Source organism: Bos javanicus, chromosome 1 (assembly GCF_032452875.1).
Source record: "Bos javanicus breed banteng chromosome 1, ARS-OSU_banteng_1.0, whole genome shotgun sequence".
NCBI lineage: Eukaryota > Metazoa > Chordata > Mammalia > Artiodactyla > Bovidae > Bos > Bos javanicus.
Genome location: NC_083868.1, coordinates 136268728 through 136288055, shown reverse-complemented (window position 1 = coordinate 136288055; position 19328 = coordinate 136268728). Strand labels below are relative to the sequence as shown.

The window sequence follows — 19328 nt, the reverse complement described above, 5'->3', positions numbered from 1 at the left end:
GGGGGACAGGAGGTTATATTTAGAAAAAAAAAAAAAGTACTCAGCTGAGAAACTGAATGGAGGATTGTTTTTAAGCGTCTTGGTTCAATACTGTGGAGTCCTTGCTGATTATGTCCCATTACCCACGCGCTGACAGAGGGCACCCAGTAAGGCTGATGTCCTTCTGTGCCTCACATGGCTCAGTAATGAGTACAATTTACTGAACAAAATAGACAATTAGGAGCTGTAGATCTCTGGAGATTCCCATAAGCATGCATCATTACAGCTCTGGAGTGATGCATGTGCTTAGAGATAAGCAAAGCAGAGGACAGGGAGCTGTAGGGCACAGCAACAACTGAAGGGTCTAGGTGAGCAGCCAGACACAGACCCCGGCTCGGCGCCTGGGGGTCACTAAGGAAAGGACCTGGTCTCTGCTAAGCTATCTCATTAGAGGAAAGGAGCCAGACTTTGCCAGCTTTTCCTCATTTTCCTCTGTGGCGCCAAAAAGTATAGCATGACAGAAATAGCACTCAACTGGTATGTTTCCGTGTAAATGCTGTATGAGGATCAAATTACAGAGGGAGCCATTCTTTATTGATTAGGAGCCAAAGAAGCTAGTGCTGGATGCCAGAGGATCAGGGGTTCTCATCCTCAGCACCAGTGGCATGCTGAGCCTGGTGCTTCTTTGTTGTGGGCTATCCTGTGCATTGAAGCATGTTCAGCAGCAGCATCCTTGGCCTCTACCCTCTAGATGCCTGTAGTTCCCCCGACCCCTACCACAATCGCGACAATCAAGTGTCTCCAGACATTGCCAAATGTGCCCTGGGGAAAAAACTGCCCCTGGTTGAGAACCACTGCTGGAGGTGATTTAATTTTGCTCTTGAGTTTCTCTGGGATGGCATGTCAGTAACTTGGTCTCATTATGCTTGTTTCCCTACCTGTGAAATAGACACAGCATTTGTAAGTCAGTAGCCTAAAGAAGGGATGTACAAAGCACGGTGTGATTACTTGAGAGCTCTATAATGCTAAGAAATACCTGTATCCTCAAATATCCAGGACCCAGGGATCACTCTTAATCCTTATGAAGGCAGTAGCTGAGGAGCAAGGGAGTTTGAAGGGTCAGTGGTGTGGGAAATGATGCATAGTGCCAGACTCTGATTTCACTTGGCTTCATATTCAATTCATTTCAACAATATACTCTTGAATAAAGGCTTTTTTTTTTTGTAAAGGGAAAAAATGGGAGAGTAGAGGAGAGAGAAATAAGCCTGTTATAAGAGCAGTCAAGGAAATTGCTTTTAAGTAGGGATGGGAGATTGTGGTAATTTCTTAAAGTGACTTGTATAATTAGTGCTAAGTTGCTTCAGTCATGTCTGATTCTTTTCGACCCTATGCACTGTAGCCCACCAAGATCTTCTGTCCATGGGGATTCTCCAGGCAAGAATATTGGAGTGGGTTGCCATGCCCTCCTTCAGGGGATTTTCCGGACCTAGGGATTGAACTTGAGTCTCTAAGTCTTCTGCATTGGCAGCTGGGGTCTTTGTCACTAGCGCCACCTAATAATGAAGGTAAGTCACTAGGACATAAAGTCACCAAAGGACATAAAGAAGTAACCCTCCCAAAGAAAAATATCCTCCCAAATTACTATGGATCCTAGAGCAGATTTTTTGAGTAATACAACAAATACCAGAGAATGTTTGGAGAAATCTGTTTTTATTCTATAGCTTTTCCATCTATTTCTTCTCTCCTTTGAAAGTATAGAAAAGGGGTTGTCTTCAACCCATGCCCTTTGAATGATACATAAAATGTTTTAGGATCTCAGTTTTACTTCTGCTCATCTTCTAGAACTGTGCTGGAATGGTGAAAAGGGCTATCACCCTGGCTTGGGCCTGAAGCAGTCATGTTATTTTACTAGAAAACCTCAGTTTAGGAAGAGCAAGTGCAGGGATTAGATGTAAACTGTCCTGGCAGGTTTGAGTTCAGCCTTGCTGAGGTGTTGGTCTCTGTACCTATTAGATACACTCACCAAACTTACACCAAGACCATACTGACACAGGCACAGTGTGGACAGAGAGTGTGGCCATCATCAGGAAGTTCTTTTGGACAGCACTGCTTTAGTCTGTAAAGACTATGTGTCAGAAATCCGTACTTGTAGTGACAGTGTGTGTGTGCTTGTTATAACAAGACCTTACCTCATTTAAAACAGAATTGTGTTTTGGATTTCTCCATCCTGGTCACTTTTCAGTCTGTGAGAGAATCTTGCTGAACTTTTTAGCTGCTGAAGCACCTGTCACAGAAAGTGCCATGAACCTGTCTCTCTGACATAACTGAGTGCACTGCCTCAAAAATATCTGTGCTTTAATCCAAGACTGCTGAGTTGTCTCTTTCCATTTGGTATCTCCACACCCTGACCCTCGGTGGTGAAGCTTGTTTGTGCAGGATGTCTCTTTTGATACTGCCTAGAGCAGCAGAGCTTCACAAAGCGTCTGGGACAGGTGGTGAGACAGTTTTCACCTTCCTTCCTTCCAAACCCCAGCATGGCTCAGAAAAGTGTTTCATAAGAAGGTATTAGTTCACAAGCTTAAGCTCTGAGGCGTTATCCCCTAAAGGATTAGTTTGTAAAGTAGTATAGGACATATTTAGTAGTTAAGCCCTTGAGCAACATGAAAGAATTTTCAGGTGATATTATCTCTTTCTAGTACCAATATTAGTTGCTCTGAAACTATCATAATTAGAACAAATGAAAAGATGTAGAAATAAAGACACATATTTTAAAAGATGCAATTTAAGTCTAACTGAGCCCAAGACTGTTTTGCATGGTAGAAGGAATGAGAGCAGAGGGTTTGCATGCTGTGAGCAGTGTTGCAGGAGACAAGGCATGGAGATGGCTGGGCTGAGATGATTCTTTGACGGCCTTCATGGACTGCCTCTCTCCTGACTGTGGTACCAATCCTTGTATTGCCCTCTTCTCTTCACTTTGTGTTTCTGTTCTGCTTGGGGTGTTGGAGGGGTCTTAGTGTTTCTCAAGGGAGGTGCTCTTAGCATTTTGATAGAATGACTCATCCCTGTGTGAAACTTTGCTGCCCATTATAAGACATATAGCAACCCTGGTCATTGAATGTTTGTATTACTCTAACCAAGTCATCAAGTCAACCAACAAAGCCCCCTGTATTTCTAAAGATGGCCTCTGATTGAGAATCACTGGCTGCTAGAGCGTTGGGGGGTTTTAGAAAGGGGGAGTATTAGAGTTGCAGAAGGTGCAGGTGCTCGGAGGGGCTGGCTCATTAATTTCTGATATGACCTCACCTATTCCCAGTGCTGGAACTGCTTTGGGAGCCAATATTATTCTATAGAGACTAGAAGAATCAGGTTTTGCCAGTGGAAAACTTGGTCCCTGAACCTTGAAATCAACCCAGAAGTCACAGGGGGAAGTCTGTTAGGGCCACAGAGGGTGGAGAGATTACTGAGGCTCCCAGAGCATGCTGGTTTTTATTCTTGACTGGGAGAAAGAATGCAGCAAGGGAGATTTAAAGACAATCCAAGAGAAAGGGATTTTGCCAGCCATTTCTTTTCTTTCTCTGTGATTACAAAAACTGGCAAAGTAGCCCTAAATTTGTGAGGTTATGTGTAGACTCTCAGATGGGAAATCTGAGGTTGTTTTATAGTTAGTAAAGAGAAAAAGAACACTTTTAGACGTCTTGCTGTGGGGCATCTATAAATGTCTCTGATTACAAGAACAGAAGCTCATTCAAGTTACTTTAAGAAATGGAAGGCTTAAGTAAGAATACATGGGAAAATAAATGTCAGGCGTGTGGCAAGTTGTGGGTAATCCCAGAGGTCTTTCAGGATGAGAAAGAGCCATCATGTGGCCAGACCTCACAGTGACAGGACCTAACTCAGGACCAGGAGGATTATTGCCTGATCTGTTGCAACTCCAGGATGTGTCTGCACCAACAGTGCTTGATCAGTCATTTACATGGCTCAAGATTCCTGTTTTGGCTTCTCTACTCATGTCTTCCTGTCCCCACAACCTAACTGGTGGTCTATGTATGGACCAAGAAGGAAAAGAATATGATAATTCTGTAGTAACTATCAGCCCTCTGGTTATAGAGAGCTTTCTTCCAGGCAGTCTCAGAGGTACTGATGTCCTCTTTTGGTCCACACAGTGGTGGCCTGGGTCTTCTTGGTTCAATAAAGACTGTGGTTTTTCTGGAAGGGAGCAGTGGTAGGGTCGACAGAATGTGAGACCTCTCTTGTGTAAGGACACTGAATTCTTAACTCTTAGAATCAACATAAACAGTATTTATGGGTTATGTGTATAATAAAGAATTGGAAGATGAAGCCTCTGCATTCAGTAGCAATTATGAAAAAGCCTGAATCTGTTTTTTTAGGAGACTAGCTGCATCATGCATTGGGGAAGGAAATGGCAACCCACTCCAGTGTTCTTGCCTGGAGAATCCCAGGGACAGGGGAGCCTGGTGGGCTGCCGTCTATGGGGTCGCACAGTGTCGGACACTACTGAAGCGACTTAGCAGCAGCAGCTGCATCCCAGAGCAGAATGGTAGGGAAATTGCTGGGCTAGATGATTGGGAAATCAGCAGTTATATTTTCCATATGGATATTTTATTTTTTTGCATCTGTCAAACGTGATTCTCTCAACCACCCATGCATCTTGTAGGAATAATGGCTAGGTAGCTGTCTAAATGTTGAAAGACATTTTGATATCTCTGACAAGTGTTATTCAACGGCTGGGTGTGTAAGATTCCAGTTCTGACAAAGTAAAATAATTTGGCTTATTACTCCAGAAATAAATTCCATATAGATGGTGTCATTTTGGGAATTACTACCTTAAAGGCAGACTTTAAAATGTTTTGTGTTGTAGTGTGTTCTGTTTATTTACCCCCAATCTTGGAGAGCTAGTTTCATTTGAACCAGTGATTGAATATGACTTTACAAGGGAGTGCATCCTCATATTTGCAGAAGGCTCTGTCCTTATTTATGATTCTGTGATAGGGTAAGATGATGGTCCTGGCTTCATGGGCCATCACAGCTGTGAAGGGCCTGCTCTGTGACGTCACACACAGCCCAATGGCTCGCTGAATTCATTTAAGGCTCTTACTCTTTTCAAGCAGCTGGAGCATGGGAGTGACACACGCAGAGTTAGTTAGTATTTCCTTAGCTGCAGCTTCTGTTGAAGGCGGCAGAAGAGAAGTTCAGTGGGGCTTCTTCAACTGCTAGTTGAGGAAAGAATGTAGTCTGTTACTGAAAGATGATTGGGATCAGCTTTCTCACTCAGCTGCTCAAAGGAGCAGAGATGAATCTTTTGCTTCAGTTTCTCTTCTTACTCTAGGAAGATCCCTATCCCTTCTATGGAATTTTTTTAACAAGAAGGGAAAAATAGAGAATTGTATCCAATACATTTTAACATACAAGATTATATTTCTTCTGAAGAAGGTTTGTATATAGTAACCATATATCACCAGATTAAAATCCTCAATTTTAGTTTTAAAGAAAATCTAATCTTACAGTATAAACCAAACATAAAGTCAAATTTTTGCATATATAATTTATTTTTTATAAAAATAAAACATAGAATTCCTGTTCTCATAGAATCAGGAACTAATTTGCAGCCCTTGCATGAAGATTCTGTAGCAATGGTAAAGACATCTGCTCTCTCCAAGGTGTAAAGAGATGAAAGATGATGCCTGAAAGATGCCTGAGAGTCCCAGGTCCTGAATCCTGGGATTTTGTCCTACTCTAGGCCACTTCCTAGATAAGTGTTGGGGGATAAGTGTGATAAATGGACATAGATGCTTGAGGGGAGGGCTGAAACCTCCAGCTTTGATGAAGTGTCCTGTGCTTCCCATGAGCCACAGGAAGGAATAGATCCTACTCAGGCCTTTCCCTCCTGAGCCCATTGTTGAATCCTGGCCTTAGCCTTTCTAGGAAACAAAGATATGGCTGAAGTAATATCCTCAGACTTGATTTCTTATTAGCACATCCCTTTTAAAAGAAGCTTCCTGGACGAGGACGAAGGCAGGCAGATGCATGCTTCCCTTAGCTATCAAGCTATCCCCTTTCTATTGGAAAGTAAAAGAGAAAGTTGATCTGTCCTGTCTGACTCTTTGTGACCCCATGGACTATATAGTCCATGGAATTCTCCAGGCCAGAATGCTGGAGTGGGTAGCCTTTCCCTTCTGCACGGGATTTTCCCAACCCAGGAATTGAACCCAGGTCTCCCACATTGCAGGCAGATTCTTTACCAGCTGAGCCAGAACGCTTATTAGATCACTTCTGAAATTTTTAATTATTGACATTAGTAAAACATTTGCCAGACATTAAACAATAGAACATTAATAGAGACCCTCAATTAGTGTCTTTTAATTTGAGAGCCCCAAATCCCATGTTAATATGGTACTAGACTTAAGCTTCTTGTTCCTTCTGGTGTTTCTCTAAATGTGTTTCCATCTTTTCCCTCCTCCCACTAACCCTGTTATCTAGTTTAGATCCTTTGTCTGTTTACCCTCTTTCTTACGTCTTTCTTGATTTCCAAAGTTCTGTGATTCCCAGCAGTCTGAAGGACAATGTGCTTCTTAACTAGGCATAACGACAGTCTGCAGTATGACTCCAACTTACTGTCTGACTTTCTACTCTTTCTGTTCACAAACTGCTCCTTACTCAGACTGGGCCTTGGTCCAGTTGTCTATTCTGTGCATAGAATGCCCTTTCTTCCAGTGACCATATCTGTTTGGTAGCATTGAAAACCTTTGTCCCATTAGCCAGATGTGCATTTCTATCTTGTCTCTATCAGATTTTAGAAAGGTGACTTTGGGAAAAATATTTAATTTCTCTCAACCTCAATTTTATTATTTGTAAGAAGGGACTCAAAACAGCCCCCTTATAAGATGCTTGTGAACACGGTACCATGTCCTTGCTTCTGACTGCCCAGCACCAAGCTGTGTATGTAGGCTTATCATCTGCACTTGCTGACGAAGTTACTGGTCAGATTTGTCCAGCTGATCTGAATCACATTTTTTGATTAGCCATCCTCTGCCTACAATTGCTGCACCTTCTGTAAACACATGTTTCTTCTCCAGTACCCCTAACTTGATCAGTAAGCACCTGAAAATATACACTCCTAGGGCATGATGGAAAGGGGACCCTCCCACACTATTGGTGGAAATGTAAATTGGTGCAGACACTGTGTAAAACAGTACTGGAGCTTCTTTAAACTATATGACCCAGTAATCTCACTCCCAGGCATGTATCCAGAAAAGACAAAAACTCTAATTGGGCTTCTCTGGTGACTCAGCGGTAAAGAATGTGCCTGCAGTGCAGGAGACATGAGAGACACAGGTTTAATCCCTGGGTCGGGAAGATCCCCTGGAGAAGGAAATGGCTACCCACTCCAGTCTTCTTGCCTGGAGAACTCCATGGACAGAGGAGCCTGGTGGGCTACAGTCCATGGGATCGTAAAGAGTCAGACGTGACTAAGCGATTAACACTTTTTCTTTCTTTCTTTCTAATTTGAAAAGATAACATGCACCCAAGTGTTCATAGCAGCACTGTTTACAATAGCCAAGACATGGAAACAACCTAAGTGTCCATCAACAGATGAATGGGTAAAGACAGTGTAGTGTCTTTACTACACACACACAGACACACACACACAGACACACACACACAGTGGAATATTATTCAGCCATAAAAAGAATGAAGTAATACCATTTGCAGCACTGTGGGTAGACCTAGAGACTGTCATACTGAATGAAGTAAGTCAGAGAAGACACATATCATTTGATATTGTATGTGGAATCTAGAAAAAAATACAAACGAACCAATTTACAAAACAGAAATAGACTCACAAACATAGATAACAAACTTACAGTTATCAAAGAGAAAATGGGGAAGAGGGATAAATTGGGAATTTGGGATTAACAGATACTCACTACTATATATAAAATAGATAAACAAGATGTTGCTGTGATTTATGTCAGAGAGTGTTCTGCCTATGTTTTCCTCTAGGAGTTTTATAGAGTCCAGTCTCATATATAGGTCTTTAATCCATTTTGAGCATGTTTTTGTATATAGAGTTAAAGAATGATCTAATTTCATTTTTTTTAACATGTGGCTGTCCAGTTTTCCCAGTACCATTTGCTGAAGACATTGTCTTTCTAACATTGTATAGTCTTGCTTTATTTGTCTTAGATTAGTTGGCCATAGGTGCATGGGCCTATTTCTGGGCTTTCTACCCTATTCTATTGATCTATATTTCTATTTTTGTGCCAGTACCATACTGTTTTGATGAAAGTAGCTTCGTAGTATAGTCTGAAGTCAGACAGCCTGATTTTTCCAGCTGCATTTTTCTTTTCTCAAGATTGCTTTGGCTGTTTGGGGGTCTTTTGATCCATCTCCCAGAATAATGAAAAGAAAAACAAACAAATGGGACCTACTTAAACTCAAAAGCTTTTTCATAGCAAAGGAAACAATAAACAGAACGAAAAGACAATTCACAGATTAGGAGAAAATATTTGAAAATGATATGATCAATTAGGGATTAGTCTCCAAAATTTATAAACAGCTATTATGTCACTTAACACATCAAAACAAACAACACACTCAAAAAATGGACAAGAGACCTAAATAGATATTTCTCCAAAGAAATAGATGGCCAATAGGCACATGAGAAGATGTTCAGCATCATTAATTATTTGAGAAATGCAAATCAAAACTACAATGAGATATCACCTCACACCTGCCAGAATAGTTATCATCACAAAATCCACAAACAATAAATGCTGGAGAGGGTGTGAATAGAAGGGAACCCTCCTACACTGTTGGTGGGAATGTAAATTGGTACAGCCACTATGGAGAACAATATGGAGGTTCCTTAAATGGCGCTAGTGGTAAAGAACCCCTCTGCCAATGCAGGTGATGTAAGAGACTCAGGTTTGATCCCTGGGTTGGGAAGATCCCCTGGAGAAGGGTATGGCAACCCACTCCAGTATTCTTGCCTGGAGAACCCCATGGACAGAGGAGACTGGCAGGCTACAGTCCATGGGGTCACATAGAGTCAGACATGACTGAAGTGACTGAGCACAATACACATAAACTAAAAACAGAGCTACCATATGACCCTGCAATCCCACTCCTGGACAAAAGCATGGAGAAAAGCATGGTCGGAAAGGATACATGCACCCCAATGTTTATGGCAGCACTGTTTACAATTGCTAAAGCATGGGAGCAACCTAAATGACCATCAACATATGAATGGATAAATAAAATGTGGTACGTAAATAAAATGGAATTTTGCTGCTGCTGCTAAGTCACTTCAGTCGTGTCCAACTCTGTGCAACCCCAGAGATGGCAGCCCACCAGGCTCCCCTGTCCCTGGGATTCTCCAGGCAAGAACACTGGAGTGGGTTGCCATTTCCTTCTCCAATGCATGAAAGTGAAAAGTGAAAGTGAAGTTGCTCAGTCGTGTCCGACTCTTCGCGACCCCATGGACTGCAGCCTACCAGGCTCCTCTGTCCATGGGATTTTCCAGGCAAGAGTGCTGGAGTGGGGTGCCATTGCCTTCTCCGCAATGGAATTTTACTCAGCCATTAACAAGAATGAAAGAATGCCCTTTGCAGCAGCGTGGATAGACCTAGAGAGTGTCATACTGAGTGAAGTAAGTCAGAGAAGGAGAAATATTGTATGACATCCCTTATACGTGGAAACTAAAAAGAAAGGGTACAAATGAACTTACAAAACAAAAAGAGACTCACAGACTTATAAAACTTATGGTTGCCAGGGGAAAGGGATAGTTAGGGAGTTTGGGATGATCATGTGCACACTGCTATATTTAAAATGGATAACCAACATGGCCCTATTGCATGGCACATGGAACTCTGCTCAATGTTATGTGGCAACCTAGATAGGAGGAAAGTTTGTGAGAGAATGGATGCCTGTATATGTATGGCTGAATCCCTTCATTGTTCCCCTGAAATGATTACAATATCGGCTACACCCCAATACAAAATAAAAAATTCAAAAGTAAAACAAAATAAACAATAAGGACTTATTGTATAGCACAGGAGACTATGTACAGTATCTTGTAATAGCCTATAATAGAAAAGAATCTAAAAAATAGTATGTGTGTATGTGTGTTAGTGTGCTCAGTCGCATCCAATTCTTTGTCACCCCATGAAGAGGCTCCTCCGTGGGATTTCCCAGACAAGTATATTGGAGTAGGTTGCCTTTTCCTCCTCTAGGGGATCGAACCTGCATCTCCTGCATTGCGGGTGGATTCTTTACCACTGAATCACTTCTGTATGTATAGCTGAATCACTTTGCTGAACACCTTCAACACTGTGAATCAAGTCTACATCAATAAAAATAAATAAATGAAAAAAAATGATTGAATAAACTTGTTACTTTGGGAAAAAAAGGATACTGTTCTCCCTGCATCTGTTATGGTGAAAATTATCCTGGGTCTTCATAATGTCCTGATTTATCTCCCATATTAGAAATTGAAGGCAGTTTTAGGGTCACTCCGTACAACCTGAGCACTGGTTCATTATCTTCACAGTTGATTCTTTTATGTATAGTGAGATTATCATGAAGATCAATGGTATGAGTATAGCTGTCATGAGAAGTTATACCTCTTTAAAACAAAGTTTTCTCGGGCCCAACTGACAGGCTTTTTATTCCAAACATCATTTAATAAAATGCAACATGACATTAACAGGATTGCTTGTACAAACCTTGTACAAACCCTCGGAGTTCATTTAAGCACACTCTGCCCCATATTGACTCTCAATTATAGCATGTTTAGCATGAATAAACCTGCTGGTGTTCTCAAACAATGGTAATGCTGTCCTGGCAGTTCTGCCCTCCTGACTGTGGAGCTGAAAGCATATCAGTGTTTCTTTTGTTCACTCTTTAAATTATGGTTTTCCACGTCTTGCTCAAATGATTTAAGCCATACTTTAGGCTTATAAATTGTAGTTTTTAAAACGTATCTCCTTCTGGCCCTTCTCACTCTTCCTTTATGTCTCCATTTTTCTTACTGTATCATGGAGAAAATAAGACTTAAAAAATTTTTTTCTACTCAAGGTGAGAAAAATTTAAATACTTGTATTGCTTTTCTGGTTTGAGCTTCCTTTTTTTAGTTATTAGCATTGGCTGCAATTTCATATATACTTGTGGGTCTCTCACTGCATTAATTTTGTCTCTTGCTTGTTTTTTTAAAAAATTTTATTGGTGTATAGTTGATTTGCAATGATGTGTTACTTTCAGGGGTACAGCAAAGTGATTCAATCATTCTTTTCAAATTCTTTTCCCATATAGGTTATTATATAAACTTGATTAGAGTTCCCTATTCTATATAGTTGTTGTTGCTGCTCAGTTGCTCAGTCCTGTCAATTCTTTGTGACTCCATGGACGCCAGGCTTCCCTGTGCTTCACCATCTCCTGGAGTTTGCTCAGACTCATGTCCATTGAGTTGATGATGCCATCCAACCATCTCACCCTCTGGCACCTCCTTCTCCTCTTCCCCTTAATCTTTCACAGCATCAGGATCTTTTCCAGTGTGTCAGCTCTCTGCATCAGGTGGCTGAAGTGCTGGAGCTTCAGCATCAGTCTTTCCAGTGAATATTCAGGGTTGGTTTCCTTTAAGATTGACTAGTTTGATCTCCTTGCTGTCCAAGGGTCTCTCAAGAGCCTTCTCCAGTACCACAGTTTGAAAGCATCAATTATTCACTTCTCTACCTTCTTTATGGTCCAACTCTCACATGTATACGTGACTACTGGAAAAATTGTAGCTCTGACTATACAGACTTTTGTCTCTGTTTTTTAATATGCTATCTAGGTTTGTCACTGCTTTTCTTCCAAGGAGCAAGCGTCTTTTAATACTACATAGTAGCATTAATGCTATATAGTAGGTCCTTGTTAGTTATCTAGTTTACATATAGTAGTATGTATATATTAATCCCAGTCTCCTAATTTGTTATTTCCCCCATATTCCCCCTTTGGTAACCATAAATTTAATTTAATTTTGAGGCCTGTGAATCTGTCTCTGTTTTGTAAATAAGTTCATTTGTATCATTTTTTTTAGATATAACCAATGTCATATGACATTTGTCTTTCTCTATCTGACTTATTTCACTTAGTATGATAATCTCCAGGTCCATCCATGTTGCTGCAGGTGGTATTATTTCATTCTTTTGATGGCTGAATACTATTGCATTGTGTGTGTATATATATCCCAAACCTTCTTTGTGGACATTTAGGTTGCTTCCATGTCTTGGCTATTGCTGCCATGAACACTGGGGTGGATGTATCCTTTTGAAGCATGTTTTTCTCTGGATATATGCCCAGGAATGGGATTGCAGGGTCATATGGCAGTTCTATTTTTAATTTCTTAAGGAACCTCCATACTGTTCCCATAGTGGCTATTACCAATTTACATTCCCACCAACAGTGTAGGAGGGTTCCCTTTTCTCCACACCCTCTCCAGCATTTATTTATTTATTTATTTTTGTGGATTTTTTTGATGATAGCCATCTGACCAGTGTAAGGTAATAGCTCACTGTAGTTTTGATTTGCATTTCTATAATTATTAGTTGGGGCTTCTCAGGGGGCTCAGGGGGCTCCTGCCAATGCAGGAGATGCAGGTTTGATCCCTGGTTTGGAAAGATCCCCTAGTGTAGGAAATGGCAATCTACTGCAGTATTCTTGCCTGGAAATTCCATGGACAGAGGAGTCTGGTGGGCTACAATCCATAGGGTTGCAAAGAGTCGGACAAGACTGAGCATGCACGCAGGCAGGCAATAATTAGTGATGTTAAGCATCTTCTGATGTGCTTTTTGGCCACCTGTCTGTTTTCTTTACAGAAGTGTCTATTTAGATCTTCCCCCTTTTTTTTTTTTTTGATTGGGTTGCTTGATTTTGAGCTGCATGAGCCATATGGGAGAAAATATTTGCTTGAATTTATTGATGAGAGGTATAAGTACAACTGCATGGATTTTTCTGCATTCTTTGGTGGTATGAGCAGTATCTCACTGAACCCTTAACAATTGTCTAAATTTTGTGGGCTTTCTCTCTTTTTAGACTTCTGAGGGAAATATATAAAAATCCATGAGATTTGTGGTATGAAAGGATCCATTACAGTATACAGTCAGCCCTTCATATCTATGGTTCTGCATTCATGATTCAATAAACTGTAGATAGAAGGTATTTGAGAAAAGAAGTTACACAAAGTTCCAAAAAAGGGAAAACTTGAATTTGCTGCACTAGCAACTATTTACATGGCATTTACATTGTATTTATAACAATTTAGATAGTATTTTGGAGAAGGCAGTGGCAACCCACTCCAGTACTCTTGCCTGGAAAATCCCATGAAGGAAGGAACCTGATGGGCTATAGTCCATGGGGCTATGATGAGTCGGACAAGACTGAGTGACTTCACTTTCACTTTTCACTTTCATGCATTGGAGAAGGAAATGGCAACCCACTCCAGTGTTCTTACCTGGAGAATCCCAGGGACGGCAGGGCCTGGTGGGCTGCCATCTATGGGGTCTCACAGAGTCGGACACAACGGAAGTGACTTAGCAGCAGCAGCAGATAGTATTTACATTAGTTTAGGTAACATAAGTAATCTAGAGATTACTTCGACACTGATGTTTTATATAAGGGGCTGGAGCACCTGCAACTTTTGGTATCTACTGGGGAATTAACTGGGTCCAGTTCCCCAGCAGATACCTATGGATGATTGAATTTTTCTTTCCAGATCCTCTTTTTGGAGAAGATTTGTGATAGAATTATTTGTTTGTTTGGGGTTTTGGGGGGCTTATAACCCGAAAGATTATCTAGTGTAACTTCTTTGAGTGGAGAGATATTATAGGCATGCAGCAGGAGCCTCCCACCCTCTTCTCTCCATGAGCACTGATGGAGGAAGTGCCTATGTGTGTGTTTAGGGTGACAGAAAGGGAGGGTGGTAACAATAAACTGGGAGACTCTATTGTATGAAGTTGCTTGTTAATCCTCCTGAAGGGGAAAAACCAGTGTTTTCGGCCATGTGTTCTTCCTCACAGAGTTATTCATAGTAGGAGGAAGCAAGAAATATGTAGCCTCTAATCAAGCTGGATTTTCTTTTAAACTGTTGATTTTTAGTTTTTTAAATTATGGGCACTGGGATGAGAACAGCAACGGGAAGATGAGGTGTACAGCAGCTGATACGTGGCCACTTTGCACCTTGTGTTAGGTTGAGTCTCATACTCTTTCTTCAGTTTTAAAAAAGCCTCTCAATTTCCTGCCTGTGAGCTAATGAGAACTTTCTCCTACTGGAAGCTCTCCCCTGTTCTCTCAGAATATAGGAAGAAGAGCAGATGGGATTAGATCTTGCCTTGGGAGGATGATAGCCCCACTGTGGGTTTGTTGCTGAGGAAGGAAAAAGAACTCACGTCTTAAATTATTTCCAGGCACATCCTGCGCAGCCCTCAGAATCACCACTCGCAGGTGTGCCCTCCGTGCCACAGCCTGTCTGCCTGGGTTTCTTCCCTTTGCAGCTGGGCAGACCACTAAATGTTGGGGCTACTCCCTTGTGCCCACCACGTTTCTTCCCAGGGTGGAGAAGATGCGAGAGGGATAATCCTCAGGGGTGAGAGGCCCAACAAGAAGAGACCAAGAAGTACCAAGGGCAAAGCCCTGTTTCCCAGCTCCACTTCAGGCCTTCTGCTCATCTAGCTTTGCTGCTTTGGGCATTATAATTTGAGGCCACATTTTGGAACTAGGAGACTTTGTTACTAATTGGAATTGTTTTCCTCATTTACTTATTTGTCTCTGGAGTTAGACAGTGAGGTCTCCTCAAGCGTGGACCCTGCCAGGAACGTCTTGTGCATTCTTTGCATGACCTACCCTACAGGAGGCACATGGGTAGGGTCTCAAAGAAGGGGGATTGCATGGCGTTAGTAGTTTGTAGCCTATCTTATTCATTCCCGTGTGTGTGTATGTGTTAGGCGCTCAGCTGTGTCTGACTCTTTGTGACCCCATGGACTGTATGCCACCAGCCTCCTCTATCCAAAAAATTCTCTGAGCAAAAATACTGGAGTGGGTAGAAATTCCCTTCTCCAGGGGATCTTTATGACCCAGGAATTGAATCTGGGTCTTCTGCATTGCAGGCAGATTCTTTACTGTCTGAGCCACCAGGGGAGCTTCATTACCATTTTAATGTATTTTCTCAATGTCCACTTGCTTGTTTCTCCCTGGAATGGCATTTATTTTTCCAGGTGGGTGAAACTGTGAATGCCTCCAAAGCTGTCTGCAGTAGGATTGATTTGGTCATATCAGACTTCATGTGTTGTTGAGCTGAATCTTACTTCTCTCTTGTAACCCTGTTTCAGGAACATGAGCCTCACTTTTAACGTAAGAGATTTCCTTAACTACCAGAAGATGGAATTGTCTGTGTGGTTACAGAGGACTCAGTTCACTTCTGTGTCATGTACTTTAATAATTAAGAGTCCATCCAGCTCCTCTTAGTCATATCTTACTCTGTTATTTTTGTTTTCATTTAAGTTGTCCTATTCCTTTGTCCTTTGTTGTTTAATGTAGTCTTTTTTCCTTAGCCAAACCCATTTCTTTGAAGGGCAGGGACAAGACCTATTTCTCATGCATCCTTGGCTACCCTTTTTCTCCCTATAGACCAAATATAAGACTCTATTCAAATTAGGTGATCCATAAATGTTTTAACCTAATTAAACCCAAGCATTTATAGCATTCAACAGGAAGAAATGCCTTTAATACATTAAGATCTAAGCACACCTTAGAGGTCTTCTGGTCTACCTCTTTTTTGGATCAGTTTATTGATTCAGTTATTTCTTAATTCTTCCCTCTATTTTGTGCCAGGCCCTGTATAAGGAGCAGGAGATCTGAGGTGAATATAGAGGTGGAGCTTACTGTCAAGTGGAGAGGATAGGCAATGAACAGATGATTAAATCTGAAAGCTGTAAGTACTGGGAACTCCAGAAGCCCACCACTGGGAAGCTGCCTTAGGGTCCAGGGAAGCTTTTGTGAGAATGTAAGGTTTAAACTGGAGATTATCAATCCAGAGAAAGGAAGTACTTGCCCAAAGCCAGTCAGTAGCTCCTGTGTAGCAGAGCTCAGCCTGTAACCCAGGTTTCTACCCAGATTTCTTAGCAGAGGTTTGCCTGTAACCCAGGTTTATTCCTCTGAATTTTGTGACAATTATGTGAAAGCCCTAATTGTTAAAGTACTTTAATCTTCTGAATTTCATTGAGTACATACCATTTAGCTATTATATAAATAGCTTACATTTTGATGAGAAAGCCTTGTGTATTTTTTCCTTCCTTGCCATGTGTGAAACAATATACAGTGGAGGAGCCTGGTAGGCTGCAGTCCATGGGGTCGCTAAGAGTCGGACATGACTGAGCGACTTCACTTTCACTTTTCACTTTCATGCATTGGAGAAGGAAATGGCAACCCACTCCAGTGTTCTTGCCTGGAGAATCCCAGGGACAGGGGAGCCTGGTGGCTGCCTGGTGGGTTCACACAGAGTCGGACACAACTGAAGCGACTTTTGATCCTGTGATAACTTATCTCCTTCATAACTTTTAAGTTTTATTTAATTTCCCCTAACTTATTAGGAGATTTTAAAATTTATTCTACAGGGTGGTAAAAATTAATACAGGAATTATAAAAATTGAGAATAGCTAAACGATAAGTGATAATAAGAATTTAATAAAAATTTCAAAATAAACTTCGGAGGCTCTCTGAGATGATCCCAAGAAGTTGGAAAGGGATCTTTTTACCAGTTTTTCTTAACTCTTCAAAGCTCATTACATATGTGGGCTTGGCCAGAGATGGCAACTGGCAAATCCTAAAGAGAACTCTTCACATATTTACTCACAAGTATTTTTGTTTAAGATGCATGGGAAGAAGACCAAGGTAGTGGGAATGAAGCCCTTAAGAAGAAAGATATTAGAAAGGGGCCCACTTAACCTATAGATATAGTGAGTATTTTGAAAATTTATCATTCCATGTTAGTTTGCAGAGAAATGCATAAAATATGATTACCACAAGATCACATATCAGGTTAATGAAGGCTTAAACTGTGTGCAATTATCTGCAAAATGTTTACATTTAAAAGCTTTTTTTCTGGGTGGTTCTGGTTTCATTAGATTCTCCAACAGGGTTCTCATCACAAAATGGTTAAGAATAATGGTACTAGCAGAAAATACTGATTTTAAAAAGTTTGGAGTGATAGAATCTTTCCATATGTGTCATGAAAATCAGAAATTGTTTAAAAAATTATTCTTTCATAGTATAATAAAACTTATACATGACAAAAAATCACTATAAACAAGATTGAAAGATGTGACTAACTGAAATAGTTAGAGCATGTTTATTGTTAATGTCTCTTACATGTAAGTAGAAACACATTGGCAATGTGTTTCAACAGCATAATGGTGTTGGCAAGAGTGAGGACTTCTGGAGGGCTTGGGTCAGTGTTGTTATAACCAGTTGGTTGGTTGGGTCTCTGTTGTTACAACCTTTGTTTCATAGCATAGATGCATTCACAGGGATACCCACTGTAGGTTTGTATTTGATAAGAAAAAACTAGAAATAACCTATACCATGGAATACTATACAGCCATTAAAAATAACACAGTTCTGAACAGAAAGCCCAGAAATGAAGCCACATGTATATGGTCACTTAATCTTTGGCAAAAGAGGCAAGGATATATAATGGGGAAAAGAAAGCCTCTTCAAAAAACAATGTCAAGAAAAATGGACAGGTTTTTTGACATGCTAAAGAGTCAAACTGGACTTTTTTCTCATACTGTGTGCAAAAATAAACTGAAATGAATTAAAGACTGAAATATGAGACCTGAAGCCAAAAACTTCTAGAAGAAAACATAGGCAATATTACCAATATGTCTTTTGATCTGCCTCCTCAGGCAAGAGAAACAAAAGCCATAGTAAACAAATTGGTCTAGATCAAACTCATGGCTTTCTTGGTGGCTCACGTGGTAGAGAATCCTCCTGCAGTGCGGAAAACCCAGATTCGATCCTTGGGTTGGGAAAATCCCCTGGAGAAGGGAATGGCAATCCACTCCAATATTCTTGCCTAGAGAATTCCATGAACAGAGGAGCCTGGAAGGCTACAGTCCATGGCGTTACAAAGAGTCAGACATGACTGAGTGACTAACACAACACAACAACAAAACTCGAAAGCTTTTCTCTGTGGAGGAAACTATTAACAAAATGAAAAGACAGACTGCTGAATGGGAGAAGATGTTTGTAAGTAATATATCCTATAATGGGATTCATATCCAAAATATACAGAGAACTTATACAACTCAACATAAAAAAACCAAAAACCTGTCTTAAAAAATGGACAGATCTGATTGGAGACTTTTCCAAAAAAGTCATGTAGATGGCCAACAGAAATATGAAAAGATGCTCAACATCACTAATCATAAGGGAAATGAAAATGGAAATCACAAAACCTCATACCTGTCAGAGTGACTGTCATCAAAAAGGCAGCAAGGAACAAATATTGGCCAGGATGTGGAGAAAGGGGAACCCTTGTACACTGTTGATAAGACTATAAATTGGTACAATCACTATGAAAAATAGTATGAAGGTTTCTTTAAAATCTATACTTATCATATGATCCAGAAATTCTACTCATGAATATATATCCAAAGGAAACAAAAACATTAATTCAAAAAGATACACGCACCCTGATGTTCATAGCAACATTATTTACGATAGCCAAGACATGGAAGTAATTGAAATGTCCATTAATAGATGAATGGATAAAAAAGACACATATACATACACACAATGGAATATTACTCAGCCATAAAAATGGAATCTTGTCATTTGTGATAAAAGGAATGGACCTAGAGGATGTTATGCTAAGTGAAATAGGTGAGAGAAAGACAAATACTATGTGATTTCACTAAATATTTAGAATCAAAAAAAAAATTACCAAATCATTTGGAAACAGAGTCATAGATACAGAGAATAAACTTTATGAGCCCCAATGGGAGGAAGGTAGCAGGGTAACTGAAATAGGTGAGGGAGATTAAGAGGTCCAAACTTCCAATTATAAAATGAGTCATGGGGATGAAATGTACAGCATGGGGAATATTGTCAATAAAATTGTAATCACTTTGTATGGTGACAGAGGGTAACTAGTCTCATTGTGGAGATAATTTTGTAATGTATAAAAATATCAAATCACTATGTTCTAACATAACTAATGTAGTGTAGTATGTAAATTACACTTCAATTAAAAAATACTTTATTTTTATGGGAAGCTATCTGGCAAATTAGTAAGT

At 40.5% G+C, this 19328-nt stretch overlaps 1 protein-coding gene across 5 annotated transcripts in view; it reads left to right on the top strand.

Moving 5' to 3' along the window:
- Window positions 1-19328, top strand: part of TMEM108 (transmembrane protein 108) — a 384728-nt gene that overhangs the window by 7584 nt on the left and 357816 nt on the right. The gene's annotated exons all lie outside the window — the stretch shown is intronic.